Source organism: Choristoneura fumiferana, chromosome 15 (genome assembly GCF_025370935.1).
Source record: "Choristoneura fumiferana chromosome 15, NRCan_CFum_1, whole genome shotgun sequence".
NCBI lineage: Eukaryota > Metazoa > Arthropoda > Insecta > Lepidoptera > Tortricidae > Choristoneura > Choristoneura fumiferana.
The window spans coordinates 9,262,707-9,278,538 of record NC_133486.1 but is presented as its reverse complement, the minus strand read 5'-3'; positions in this window follow the sequence as shown (position 1 = coordinate 9,278,538).

Sequence of the window (15,832 nt, the reverse complement as noted above, 5' to 3'; positions counted from 1 at the left end):
GCCGGTGTGAAGTCAAAGACTGAACCGAGGGCGCCTCCTGGTGCTGCTTAAAATTACTACTTAATACACAGGGGTAATTAAAAAAAAACAACTAAATTACTAATAACTTCTTTTTTCGGAATCCGTCAAATGTTCAGTAGGTACTTATTGTGTTTGTATTTGATTCCTCAGAATTGTTAATATAAATGGAAATAGTGGAATATGCATTGGTGTCCAGCTGCAGGTGCTCATTTCTGAAATAAATTAAATTGCATGAATACGAGCATGCACAACTTAAATCTTCTTTAATCTGCTTCAAATATTCGTGTTTTCTTTCTTGAAATAATTACTTATTTACATTGCACAGATGCTAGACTTTCAATAAATAACTTTAGTTTTTCAAAATATTAACACTACATTTTTAAATGTGTTTTTGTCGCAGCACCATGATAGGGGGATGCTAATTAAAAATCAGGCATTTTAGAAGTGTTCTTTATTCGACTCCTTCACTTATTTACAATTGACATATCTCGCTATCTCTGCCGGTTTGACCTTTGTATCGATATTGCCCTTACACTGAAAATTTGCTGATTTCCTTCCAAAACTCTTCAACATAAATTGCAGGGGCAGATACTCTACTGAGAATACTGGGATTCATTCGCCACTTGGTCACCAAATTTCATTCTCTGAATTCGTTATCTGATTGGATTAAATTTTGTGGCACTAGGTTAGGCAATCTTGAGAGGACTCCAGCAAGACTCTTAAATTCTGCATGCATATGCAGCTGTTTGTGGATTTAAAAATGGTTAATATTAAAAACTTCTATAAGTGGACAACCTAGCCTTCAACTGGGAGCACAGATTATTAAAATCCCGAAAATCCGGCCAAATAGAAAGTTGCCATATTTTTCACTACCAAAATGTCCAAAAGAAGCCTCAAATCTACCAAAAAAGTAGAAATCTACCACATGTGGCCACGCTGATTTTCACCCTCGGAACAATAACTAGCATGGAAGCCAGCCTAAAATATGAAATTAAATGCATATATTTGTTTTCTTTTTACTTACGATGTTAATAGTGCGTAGGAAAGAGATACATAATACAGTTCCGTTTCGTTATCGTGCAGGTTGTCACAAGCTTATTTTTAGCTAGTGGTGGGCTTATTATCGACATTGTCATGTCGATGTCAGTCATCAAAGCAAATTAGTATAAATTATGGTTACTGATAAATTAAATAAGAGCTGATATATTAAGAAAAACTTCGAATTACTACAAGATAATAGGCGATCTAAAGACGAAAATTTTAGTATCTTTTTCAAGACTTTAATTATCTATTTCTTGAATTCATCAGAGTCATTTCGCGAAAATAATATAACATTCTTGTGGCTATTCTTGCAAATGATATTTTAAAAAATCTGTTTGTATCATTATCTAGTTAGTTATTATCATTAGCATTAGGTACCTATCTAGTGTGTAAAGCCTCAGTTTGCAAGCAAACGGCGTCAGTTAGCGGCGCAAATTTACTGACGCCGCTAATTTTCTGTTTCAGCTTTTGGCTATACATTAGAGAGAGAAAGACCACATCTGACGCCGTTCACTGATTGACGCCGTTTGCTTGAAAACTGCTACTTTAAGCATTATACGTATGACGTAACACACAAAAAATAAATCAGCAGAAGTCAAAATGAAATCTATCATTCAATAAAAAGATATATATTAATACAAATCATAAAAGTAATAAAACAATACACAATCATTGTCCTTTAAAAATTATTGTTTTTGTTAAATGTGAGCGAATTTTTTCTTTTGGTATACCTACTCAATTGTTTAGTGACATAATAAATCCGTATTTTAAAATATTGTTGCGCAACAGACTTAATGAGGAGATTCCTATGATCATCGTACAAGGATTGCTCTAAGGCATGATCTTTTAATACACGAAAAATCGTTGTTGGCAATATGTTCGACGATACTTTATTAATCATTTCTATGAAATTTCTAGGTTGGCCAAGACACTCACCAATACGCAGTTGATACTCCCTTAGAATTTTTTCTGCGACTAGACATATTTTGGTTAAGTCTGAGGTAGGCTTGAACAGGCCTCCCCTATTTTTTATATTTACCAAAGATTTTCTAAAAACATTGTCTTTGTTTTGAAGCCCCTCAATGCATTTTTCGCATTTCAATGTTTTTTTTCAATTTTTTTCCTATGAATCCTGCTATGTATTCTACGACATTTTTTGAATATTCAGAAAGAGATGATGGGGGAGAAATATAGTCATGATCGTGATCTGTTATATCCAATGAATTATGTAACTCGGGCTCTAAACGTCGCCTACAGTTGGTGCTGTCGTCAATAGCTTTTTTGTAATTTGTTTTATAATTCAAGACCGTTATTTTATCAAGAGGAATACAATTTCCGGTAGCACTGTCTTTAAGCTGAGCATGTACAAGTAGTTTTTTGTATGCAGCGCAAAACATCCGTGCTGAAGGATTATTATTAAAACCACATTTTGCCCTGGTGGCCCCAAAAAATAGCTCCAGGTGGTCTTGGCTCAATTTGTACGTGCATATGTACTTCAAAGAATTAGTATCTGTAACAACGTACATATTGTACAGTTTAATAAGAGACGACATGCATGTCAGAAAACCGCAAAATCCGGTGTGTCTGTTTGAATTAATTACTGGAGTCCCATCTTCAAGCTTTAAACCTTTAATGTAAATTTCAGCTGCTGAAAAAAATTCTATGGTTTCTTGTATGTTGAAAGATGTTAAAGCTCTTTTCCATCCATATGCTCTCATATTGTGACTGTTCATTACATCAAAAAGGTTATTAAATATCCTGATGAAAGTGACGGTGCCATCACAGTCTGAAAATTCTGGTATGCCTAGCTGCTTACAAAATTCTAAAGCATCAGCCACAGACTCGCTTAACAATTGAGTGGCCAAGCGCACTTTCATTTTCTGTTTTACGAAATTTACATGTTCATTTTTAAGCTTAGTTCCCAAATGAAGAGCTTCCTCGTTTTGGATTTTGTTAAGGAGTTCTATATAAAACCATGATACTGTGTTGCCTTGCCAATCTATGAAAGTTTTTTTATCTCCGAATGTGTTTCGGACTAATTTAATATTGTGGCAAGGGTCTGGCCACAAACATACTTCCTGCCCGTCGTGCGTGAAAGACGATTCTGCTTTAATATCACAGCCTAAATGTGCACACATTGATTTGTTGGTAGGAGCACCATCAAAGGTGAGACTTACGACATGAATTCCACATTTTTTAAAAAGCGTAAGGCATTGTCCTATTAGCTCAGCTTTTTGCTGCGCGGTGATAGAATGGATGAGGAAATATCCAACAGGCACTTTAAATGTATCGTTTATTGCCGTTACCATAAAAGTCAGGGCTTCTTTTGCTAGTGGCACATCATCTGAATCAAGGTCACAACCAACGTTACTAAAGCCAAAATATTCTTTGCCATCCCACTCTACTTGCTTCCTTATAGCCATTTCATCGATTGCTAGGGCACAAAATATAGTTTTGTTGGGATTTTCTTGTGCTCTTAATTGTAATGACTCTATAGCTTCTGTTGTAAATCCAGGTTTACAGTCTAAAGATTTATACCATGATGATATACTTTTTGGGTGTGGTAATACGTTTTCGAATTGTTCCCTGACGAATGAGTATGCTTTTGGAGATAAGTAATGTAATGTCACTGCAAATTTTTTAATTTCTAAACTGTACTCCCTAGTAAGCACATCATCATATTGTTTCTGAAGAAACCTTTTTATAACATGATTTTTATTTATACCATCTAACATGTTGATATATTTGGTTTCGACATTTTCCAGTCTTAATTTGTCTAAAACGACTGTGTAAAGATCCGCATATTTTTTCTGTATTCGTGTAACACGTTTAGTTAATGTGTTAATTCTTTGCAGACGGCGTTTTGAAACCTTTTTCAAATTTTCAACTTTTTTCTCTAACATTTTCATTTTTTTTGCACTTGCAATATCCATTTCAGCTTCCTCTGTCGATGTGCCAAGTTCAGTACTTGAAAATTTTCTTTTTAAATTAATTGGTATCTTTTTCCCCGTGTTGATTTCTGTGAACGGTTCCTGAAACAAGTATAAAAAAAGATATCAAATCTCTATGTGTTAGATTTTTAATTTACCTATTTTATTTTTAGTCCTATCGTTTCGAATACTTTCAACATTAATTTTGCAGATAGACTGTTAACTTTAATATAAAAAATGTTAACTTACATAGTCTACCTGTGAACAGTATTTAGAACATTAGGGCTAAAAATAATCAGATAAACACGATAAAACCGTATATATTAAAATAAATCCCTACTTAATATTATAAATGCGAAAGTAACTCTGTCTGTCTGTCTGTTACACTTTCACGCCTAAACCACTGAACCGATTTTATTGAAATTTGGTACAGAGATAGAGTTAACCCTGAGGAAGAACATAGGCTACCGCGCGATATAACGTAGGTTCACGCGGGCGGAGCCGCGGACAAAAGCTAGTAAATAATAAATAAATATCCGGGACAATCCACACACGGTCGTCTAATCCCAAACTAAGTAGCGAAAGCACTTGTACTATGGGTATTAGACAACTGTAAATTTTTTATGATAAACATACTTAGATAAATGTTTTTTTATTATAAACATACATATAGGTACTAAATACCCAGAATCGAAAAATGCATTTTTGACAATACATCACCAGGCGGGAATCGAAATCATGACCCATGGAGTTCAAGAGGCAGGGTCACTACCAACTGAGCCAACGGGCCAGTCAACTTTATATTAAACGTAAATTTGTACCAAAGTCACCAGGCATCTAGTTCAAAATAAAATAATGAGCTTACCATTCTATTCTATCCTGACACTGGCGACTTGTGGTTGGTTCTGCTAGACTTTGATTTGTTTCAGTTAATGACAAGGTTCCCTGAAAACATTTCAGTGCATTGAATAAGTATAACCAAGCTTTAATTTATAATGATTTTTTTTATAGTTCTTAAGACAGCCTACAAATAAAATTAGAAAACACTATAATGAAAGCAAGTTAGATATGTATATTGTATAACAGGTACGTAATATTTATTTACTTGGGCTTATCTTTGCATTATTACATTGATAAACACTATATTATTTCTTTATTTAAGTATTTTTTATAAAAGCAGGCTGCACTATGCCAAAAAACATAGTAAATACATGAAATAAAATACTACATACCACGACAAAGCTAGATGTTTCACTTGGTATATTTAAGGTAGGAACAGCGTCGGATTTCAAATTAAAATAAAGCTAATGCGTGTATTATTTTAGTAGACAGACATACGGCACTATTTTTTCTGACTATCTATCACTTTTTTATTTCCAGTATTGAAAAATAAATCTCATACTTACCGATGAAATGTTAACAATTCGTTTACATTTTCTTTTCTCGAACTGTGGGCTTTACAACCTTCCACAACACAAGACATCGTATCCAGGTCACTGTACACCTTACTTCTGGCCGAATTCTTGGACAAAAGTTAGTAAAATTTTGCTATTTTCACTCCAAACCACCACCAAACTCTCGACCGGTAAAAATGAAACATTATGGTACAAAATTAAGATGACATGACGACTTAAGTATTTTGACGTAAAGTTGTAACTTTTTGTTTGTCAGTATTGTAAGATGACCAAAGGAGACCCATTTGACATTTGTCTGTTTTTTATTAGTGACACGTACAAAAATAATACAAACAAACAGCGGTGTTTTGTTTCACTCACACTTATGTTATGATAATTGACAATAATGAATAAACTATATGTTACTCGGTTATTATTTTAGCCCGGCTTCCATGCTAGTTATTGTTCCGAGTTTTCACCGCTCCTATTCTCGAGCGCATAGTAACTTAAGTCTTTTCGTTTTTGAATGCGCTATCAATCGGTTTGGTGGAATATTTTCATTACAATATTTCCAGTGGTAATGCGTGACTACTAAGGCGATGTTTGTCGTCTCATTGGATAATCTGTGTTTTATTCATTACCGGTTCATTAGCGGGACGGGCCCCAACACTTGCGGCACGGTCTTTGATGAGGTCAACTAAATCCTTATCTTTTTCCTCATTTTCAAAAGACGACATAAATTTGCAGTACTATGGCTTGCAAAACTCGTGCCGACCAAATACGTGTATATGTACTTCTTACACTTCTCACTTGAAAATTATGTCACCAAAAATTGTTCGTTCAGTGGCATAGCACTACATGTCTAATATAAGAATATAAATAAATAGCAGCCACTTGGACGCATCGCTGGTAGGAACCTCTATTGCATAAATTGAGGCATTTGCCGCAGTTGTATTTTTCTGACCATATTCATCGAGTTTTCGGCGATTTTTGTCGTCTCATTGTCTGTGTTTTATTCATTACCGGTTCATTAGCGGGACGGGCTCCAACACTTGCGGCACGGTCTTTGATGAGGTCAACTAAATCCTTATCTTTTTCCTCATTTTCAGAAGACGACATAAATTTGCAGTAGTATGGCTTGCAAAACTCGTGCCGACCAAATACGTGTATATGTACTTCTTACATTTCTCACTAATCGTCTTTCTCTTCTTACTAATCGGCTTACACTTAGATGTATGTTAAAATACTTTTGGGGTAAAAGTACTTAAACATCAATATTATATTACAAGATAAAACTTTATTCGTTTTCTACTAATTTTTCTACCTCTTGTAGTCCTGGTTCATTATGTGCAGTACTCGCCTTTTGGCATTTACCATACATTTGCTGAGGCTTCGCTTTACTGGCATTAAAAATGTTCCCGGTTATTTCATTATCTTCAACATTTTGATAACCTGGATTAGTTTTTACTAATTCAGGTCTACACCATGTGAGATTTAAGGGTACATCACTTCCTTTTCCCTTTTGATAGTCTAATTTCTTTGTTTGACTTATGTTAAAACCATGAGCGCTTCTTGAAAGGTTTATTTTTAAACTATCCATTTTTGTTAAGAACTGCAGTCTTAACTTTGCTATCAATATTTGAAGTTGTCCATAGTTGTTGCACATCTTTGGGACAACTTCATCACTTCTACGTTCAACTGATTTTCCAGAATTTTATATGTGAGCGTTAGTGCCTTGCCTACTATTTGCAGAAAATGGTTTAACATTAAGGGTGTTTTCTGTTTATCCCAAGTTCCAAGACCGATATTATAACTAAAAGAACTTTGTTTAGCTTCTCCCCAATAAGTAGCTAAAAGGTTCTTTTTGAAATCTTCTTCTTCGAATTTTATAAATTCGTGCCCAAATTGCCCAATCTCTAGCTTATCCTATTAAACACTTCTGAGCTAAAATCTAATGGCTGCTCTTTATTCGAGACTCTTATTTCTGAATTCCATAGAATAGAAATTTAATGTCCCGGATACCGCTGATAATATGCGTATTCGTGGCTATAATAGATAACGACCGTTAAGTGGTAACTTGGTATTTGCATAATCTGTAATAACAAAACGAAATAGTGTTAGTTTTTTATGACATGATTTTTGCATTCCAGTTTTTTAATGTGTTGGTTGCAGGAAACCTTTTCTTGAAGCTGGGCAAGAAGCGAAGAATCCCCTTCCCCAATAAATAGACGGTACTGTATGCAACATACAGTATGCCATGTATTTCTATACTTTTTTCAAAGCCCTCAACTACAATTGAACTTTCCATTGCAATTGAAGGTACAACTGACAGCAGCATCAGTATTTATTTCGGACACCAAGGTTTGTTTGTTTTATTTGCCTGTTTTAGGTACACACCTAAAAAAAGATTGGTTCAAAAAACCATGAAAATAATTTTCTACCAGTCTGAAGTCCGGTGCCTCAGCACGAGCTAGCAGAAACCCTAAAAAGAGAAAGTGTGTTCGTGTTTATACGATTGACAACTAGCTTTTATCCGCGGCTTCGCTCACGTGAAACATTTCAAATAAGCAAACAATCATGCGAGCAAGCATGCAAGCAAGCATATTTTTTTTGTACTAGTCTATGTGTGTATCCCTTCTTGACCTCCACATCTCCCTATCCTAAGCATATAATTATGCAAGAAATAGTGCAAGCAAGCATGCATTCAAAGCTGCATTCAAGCATGCAAGGAAGCATCTAATTATGCAAGAAATAGTGCAAGCTTTCTGAATGATTTATATTATCTTATGTGGCACCTGAACAGACATTTCATTCTCTGAGGAATTAGTTACATTCGTGGTATTATAAAGTATGTATAATTAATTGTCCGAGGTTTCGGATATCTTTGAACATATATTGTGATGAAGCCATTTCACTCAGTTCTGCTTCGGAAAACAGTCCACTTTGAACATAACTCGTTTGTGTATTGATAATTTGTTGAATGTCTGTGCGTAACTTAAGAACAAATAATCTATGCTGTCGTACCGTGGTTTTTCTTTTCTAATGGGCTCCAACGACTGGAGAACTGGACCACGCCGTGCTCCTAAAGAGATTGGAGGAAATTAGAATGGCCATTGCCAAACCGCCGAGATATGGCGGGGAATTGGCAAGGGAGGAGCTTATATTGGAAATGTCCAAGCTCAGGGCCCAGTTGAGCGAGGTGACGTCCCAGTCTGAGTTGATGATGCGGACTTTAGTACAGGCAAGCGCGGCCTCCGAACGGGTGGCAGCCCAGGGTGATAGCGCTAGGGGCAGGTTAAAAGCGATCGAAGACGCTTTGGCGACGTTTACCGGGGAGGTGCGATACCTGGCAGAGGAGGCTAATACTGATCGCTTGGTCTCGACGATCGAAGGGGTGGGCAGAGGCGTTAAGGAGGAGGCGGCCAAGACCAGAGCGAGCATGACCGAGGGGCTCACAGAGCTATGCCAAGGCTGTGTCCGGCTATGCCAAGCCTCCGCGAAGAGTTCAGTCAAACGGGACAGCGAAGAGTTCAGTAAAAATAAGCATAAGCAGCCAGCCGCGGCTAGAGGTGGCTAGTGTACAAACAAACCTCTAGCCGCGGCTAGAAGCACTATACTTAAACTAAAATAAGCAGCTAGCCGCGGCTAGAGGTAGCCAGCAAACAAAACAAACCTCCAGCCGCGGCCAGAAGCACTATTCTTAAACTAAAATAAGCAGCTAGCCGCGGCTAGAGGTGGCTACTAAACAAACCTCCAGCCGCGGCTAGAAGCACTATACTTAAACTAAAATAAGCAGCTAGCCGCGGCTAGAGGTAGCCAGTAAACAAACCTCCAGCCGCGGCCAGAAGCACTATTCTTAAACTAAGATAAGCAGCTAGCCGCGGCTAGAAGCACTATACTTAAGCAGCTAGCCGCGGCTAGAGGTAGCCAGTAAACAAACCTCCAGCCGCGGCCAGAAGCACTATTCTTAAACTAAGATAAGCAGCTAGCCGCGGCTAGAGGTGGCTACTAAACAAACCTCCAGCCGCGGCTAGAAGTGGCTAGTACTCAACCCTCTAACCGCGGCCAGAAATGGCTAGCAGCGGCTAGAGGTCCAAGAACGGCTAATGGCCAGTCGCCAGCCTTGGACGAGTACAGCCATATGATCAGGGTCCGTCAACCCGTAAACATATCGCATCCAAGGGAGTGGAAGACAGGTGTCAACAAATGATTTAATTATCCAGAAATAAGAAAAATAACATCCCAGAAGAGAACGGAAAAAGACAGGAGAAGACGAGAAAACAGAGAACAAGGCACTCTGAACTAAATTATAGACGTTATTCGGTCTTAATTAATGCTTTTAATATACAGTGGTGGTCATGTAATTAAGAACGATTTGAAGTTCCAGATTATTTTTAACTAAATCATGTCATGTGTAGTCGTGGTTCCTTCTTAGAAGTAACTAGTTACGTTATGAAACAGCCACATGAATAGAGCAAACGGGATTAAGAATAAAGAATAAAATTGCTGTCATTTTTTTACAAATTTTGTGTTTATTTTCTTTAGTAACAAATTCAAATAGTAATGAAGCTGGACAAATAATTAAGAACGATTTATTGAACTGTTCGAAAGTTTTTTTATTTGAAACTTAGATTAACTAAATCACACTAACGTGAAGTTTGTACACAAAAAAAGCAATGTAATACATTTTAACTAAAATTAATAGTTAGTAGCATGTCCACGGCTTTTTATTACTGCCTTACACCGGCGAGGCATTGAATCTATCAATTTTTGACATTTCGCGAGAGAGATAGAGTTCCATTCTTCTAAGAATACGTCATACAGTTCTCTTAAATTGCCACACTGTCGATTTGAAACCTTTTTCTTGACTTCGCACCAAAGATGCTCTATTGGGTTAAGATCGGGGCTGTTGGCTGGCCAATCTAAGACAGAAACTGATTGCGATGTGAGGAATTCCTTAACGGTACATGCAGTATGCTTGGGATCATTGTCGTGCTGGAATGTCCAAATAACCGGAAGCACGCCTTCTGCGTATGGTAACATTGTTTCTTCCAGTATATTTTTGTATTGAAATTGATCCATGTTTCCTTCTATCAGCCTAACAGGTCCAACACCATGTCCAGAAAAACATCCCCAAATTTTACATTTCCCCGCCATGCTTTAAAGTCACTTTTGTGTACTTTGGGTCGAATGCTTTATTTGGAGGCCGTCTTACATATCGTTTGCCATCAGAACATACCCTATTTATTTTTGTCTCGTCAGAAAAATGAACGTTTTTCCACTGTCTGACTGTCCAGTTTTCATATCTTCTTGCAAATGCAAGCCGGGCTTGCCTATGACACCGTTTCAACATAGGCACCTTCCTTGCTATCCTCCTGTGCAACTTTTCTTCTACCAAACGCCTTCGAATAGTGCGTGCCGAGATTGCTGAAGGGTTGTTTTCGCCAAAATATTCTTTTCTCAACTCATTAGACCCTTTAAAAGGATTTTGTTTTGCCAAACGAACGATATTTCGATCATCTCGACGAGATGACTTTCTTTGTTTAGGTACACGCGGAACATTTGAAGTAGTTTGATACGTGGCAAAATGCTTTATGGCGTGGAAAACCATAGTTTTTGAACATTGCAGATGATCGGCTATGTGTTTATACGACCAATTCTTGTCGCGAAGTTTTAGTATTACTTCTCTTATAGATTTATCACAACTTTTATTTTTCCCCATTGTTTTTATATGAAGCAATCGCCTTTAAGACTATTACGGCACTAAATGGCGCCAAAATTATTCGAATAATAACCTAAAACCACAAAGCGGCGGTCCGTTCTCTATTTAAATTTGAATAAAAAATAAACTATTCAGCGTTCTTAATTATATGACCAGCCAGTAAGTAGTAATACTAGGTTTAAATGTAATGTATAAAGTTTATCTATTTATTTTTTAGCCAATTATATGTATAAATGAATTTACCGCTAGTACGGAAAAGTTTTACGATACCGAGAGAAGTACAAAAATATACATGCAGTTAGTAACACTTGTCAGTTTGAAAAAATCTTCTCTATAAAAAATCGTTCTTAATTATATGACCACAACTGTATTTAACTGGTGGTCCATCCACAATTTCCTTAGAGTTAATAAAGGTTTATACAAACTTTTATACTAATCATTTAATTAAACAACACAGTACGAAAAAACAGACATGCTGGCTGACATGCTTAGGCAACCCAGCTAGCCGCGGCCAACGACTAGTGACCCGTGGCTAGCGGCTAGTGGCTATATATACTTATATTTCTAAGCAGGCCCACATATTGTTCCCCTGGTAATTAGCAAATTTATCAACAGATTTCACAACAAAAATTCGACAAAGATTAACAAAAGATTTAACAGAAGATATATAAGAAGATGTAAAAGATATATTTTTGTAGCCTTGAGCCTTGGCAAACCCAAGCCCAAGCCAAACTACCTCAACTGGTTGGTTCCGCTCGCTAATTCGGGTCCCGCCCATATCTCTCAGCCCATCATCATCATCGGCTCTTCCTCACACACACCTCTCACGCCACCCCAAAGCCAGTCCAATTTAACCCCCTAGACCTGTTCCACAATCGCCCTAGGGGGAATCTTATCTTCAGGGCAGAAGGGTTTGGGTCTTTCCGCCCTAAAATGCCCATGCTTTGACATTGGTCCCTCTCCCAGTGGCTCAGCCCCTTGTGTTTTAAGATCTACCAATTTTACAGGCAGCACTGGAATATTAGAGGCACACCAAATGGCAGAGAAAAGTCCATTGCACTATTTCTTTTTATTTTTAAACTGCCAAATAGTTAACTTAGTTCTGGAATGTACCAACAAGTACGGCAATAAACTCAAAGAAGCAACTACAACTGCACGCGCTCGTTTTACAAAATGGACAGATATACACACACCGGCATAATTAGCGGAACATAAAAAAAAGACTAAATATTTTTCAAAATAATTTTGTTTTAAAAACTAATGACAGCCATTCGCTATCATAAATAAAATGGCATATTTTTTAACTAAAAGGTATTTTATTTGGTGCAATTTAATTGAGAAAAATAAACATTCCTGAATTTTCATGCTGACTAAAAAAAATTAAAAAAACAATGAAACATTTTGTATTTGATTAAAAAAAGGATAAATCAGTATCGAGTATTTCCTCCACGTGCCCTTATCAAGGTTTCTACCCGTTTTGGCATGCTAAGAATGATGTTGTCTATCGTTTCTTGGGGTAGTGTCTGCCATTCTTCCAATACGGCATTTCGCAGTTCATCCAAAGTCACAGGAGCGGGTATTCGGGATTTCACCCCACGTTTTAGTAAGTCCCAGACATGCTCAATCGGATTCATGTCTGGTGACCTTGCTGGCCACTCCATTACTGCGATGTTCACATCATTGTGGTACTCGCGAGTTCGCAGTGCGGTATGAGGCCGAGCATTATCTTGCATCAACTCCAAAGCCGTCACCGATATTCAAGGAACATATCTATAGTTTACACAATCGACAGTGGCGAGCAGTGGCGAGCCACGCCGAGGGTCGCCATCGCTCCCCACTGTACAGGACACAAGTTCGGAGGTACAAAAGTTCGGAGGTACACTATTTCAATCAATATATGTGGGTATTGGTCATTTATTTTATTTTTGTCTCTTTCAATGTTTTTTATTAATTTACTTTCTTATTACTAATTACAATCTTCTTAATCATATTTCATACATATGTTAAGGATATTTAGTACTACTACTTACTAACTATATATATATTTATTAACTATTTATTTGTATGCTTGCTTTTAATATTAACGCATATTGCACAAGCATACCCTATTTTACAATTTTTGTTCAATATATTATCTCTATCGCAGTATTTGCAGTACCTGTGACTACCTCTACTCCTCCGCTCCAGGCGTTTTATCAGGTGAGCGTCGGGATGCGCCCCCTAGTTTCTCCCCAGGCCCCCCCAGAGCCACTCCGGCCTCACGCCCGCCACCCGGTCCACGATGGCTTTTGGAGGAACTTTCTCTACAGGGCAGTACGGCAACGGTCGATCCGACCTGAAATGTCCGTATGAAGACATAATTCTATCCCGTTCGTGCGAGTCCAACCCCTTGTGAACCTTAAGGTGGCGGGCGATATGGCCCCACTCCGTGTGATAACCGCAGAATGTGCAGTGGACACCGCTGTGAAGTCTTGCAGGTCGGCCGGCAGGTCTCCAGCCGTATTATCACAGTATCACTTCGCATAGTATCACCCGCGGTGACAAACGCGAGCCCAGATTAGATATTATATCGAATTCTTAAAAACTGTATATAAAATTTTAAAAAAATGATCCGGTCACATGGAAGTGTACATCATTATCCACTATTGGTTAAAGTTTCATATCGAAGCAGGTGGTAGGACCTTGTGCAAGGTCCGCCCGGGTTGCTACCACCGTCTTGCTCGCTAATCCTGCCGTGAAGCAGCAGTGCTTGCACTGTTGTGTTTCAGTGTGGAGAGTAAGACAGCCGGTGAAATTACTGGCACTTGAGGTAAGTATCCCATCTTAGGCCTCTAGGTTGGCAACGCATCTGAAATACCCCTGGTGTTGCAGATGTTTATGGGCGGTGGTGATCTCTTACCATCAGGAGACCCACATGCTCGTTTGCCATCCAGTCGAATAAAAAAAAAACTTTTATACGTATTTTATTCAAATTCAAATTCAAAATGTTTATTGCAAGGTCATAGTTATTACATAGATGAGAAAACCTGCGAAGCAATTCAATGGTGTGTGTGAAGTTCCCAATCCGCACTGGGCCCGCGGGGGAACTATGGCCCAAGCTCTCTTGTTCTGAGAGGAGGCCTCTGCCCAGCAGTGGGACGTATATAGGCTGGGATGGATGCCAAGACGAAATAAAAATGTTCTTGAACTTTTCCTGACATATTTTAACAATAACCAACCTTTTCATTAACAATTGTAGATACCTACTTATAGTCAGAGAACATGATCCCGACCAAACATTTCTGCTGCTTTTCTCACGGACTTTCCTGAGACTACTTCCTCATACGCCTGTTGATAAGCAAACATGCTTTTCGAAGACCTTTCGGTAACACGTTACGCTTCCGTATTCGAGGCATCTAAAAAAACAGATAAAGATTATGAAAACAAGATGTAGTGGTGTAGTGTTTTATTTATAATTATGCAATAAATAAATTTGTGTAGGTGTACAAATATTTTACGTAACAATAATTTAACTAATATAAAGTATAAAATTGAATGTTATTGAGAAGCAAAAAACTACTGAACGGATTTTGATGAAACTTCATCATTATATAGCTTGTATATGTATTATAGGATTATTGATAAAATAAAAAGGCGCTTTCATTTCCACAAGAGGATCTCTGACCAAGGTGCTTTATTTATTTTTATAAAACATAACCTATCTCTAAGGCAAAGGCTGAAGGCCATACAGCCTAGTCTCATATGACACATCCCCCTTCTTTAACATTCATAATCAACAAAATAGGAAGGAGGTTGCACAGACCGTCCACTACGAGTAACATATGAACTGGGTTCTCCACAAGCATTTCTCAACAAGCTCTGCTGACTGGCCATGGAGCTCTCTGTACTCAGTCTCTCCAACATTTGAGTCATTATCCGGTCTTACATTAATTGGCACATCAAACTCAACCTCCTGCCCCTGATTAAACTTATTTCTACTTTGTAACATATGTTTTTCATTTCTTCTCACATAATTACCTTTTACATTTTTAACAATATAAGATCTAGGACTTATCTTCCTTACTACCTTTCCAGGCTGCCAATCCTTGTCAACCCCATTCTGTATTAGTACATCCTGACCATTACTATAAGACGCTCTACTTTTAGCTGTTTTATTATAATTCATTTAAGATTTTTCTTTCATTATTTGAATTTTTTCATTGATAATTGATTGGCAGTCTGGTTTGAAGATCTGTGTATGTACAAGATAAGTTAGTTCTTAATAGCCTGCACATCAAAAGTTCAGATGGGCTATATTCTAAGCCAGCAAGTGGTGTGGTTCTGTAATGTAACAAAGCCATATTCAAGTTCTCATCATTTGCCCTGCATTTTTTCATTAAGTTCTTTACAATACCAACAGCTTTTTCTGCCAGGCCGTTGGACTGGTGATGATGAGGGCTTGAAAACAGCAACTGCATATTTACATCACTTTGACTTTGACTAGATAATAATAATTATCTTCACGAAAGGAAAAAACCAGAAAAAACAAAAGCATGATAGGAAAAAATGGCGCGTTGAAACATTGCGAATGCAAAAGCGTTTTACCTTTTTCGGACTCCGAATTCTTAATTTTTTCGTGAAGTTTACTTATCTTTTCCAATAAATGGGTTCTTTTTTCTTCTGTTGATCTTTTCTTCCCCATATTGTTGCACTTTTATTAGAAAATACTATTTTTCCGGAGAGAA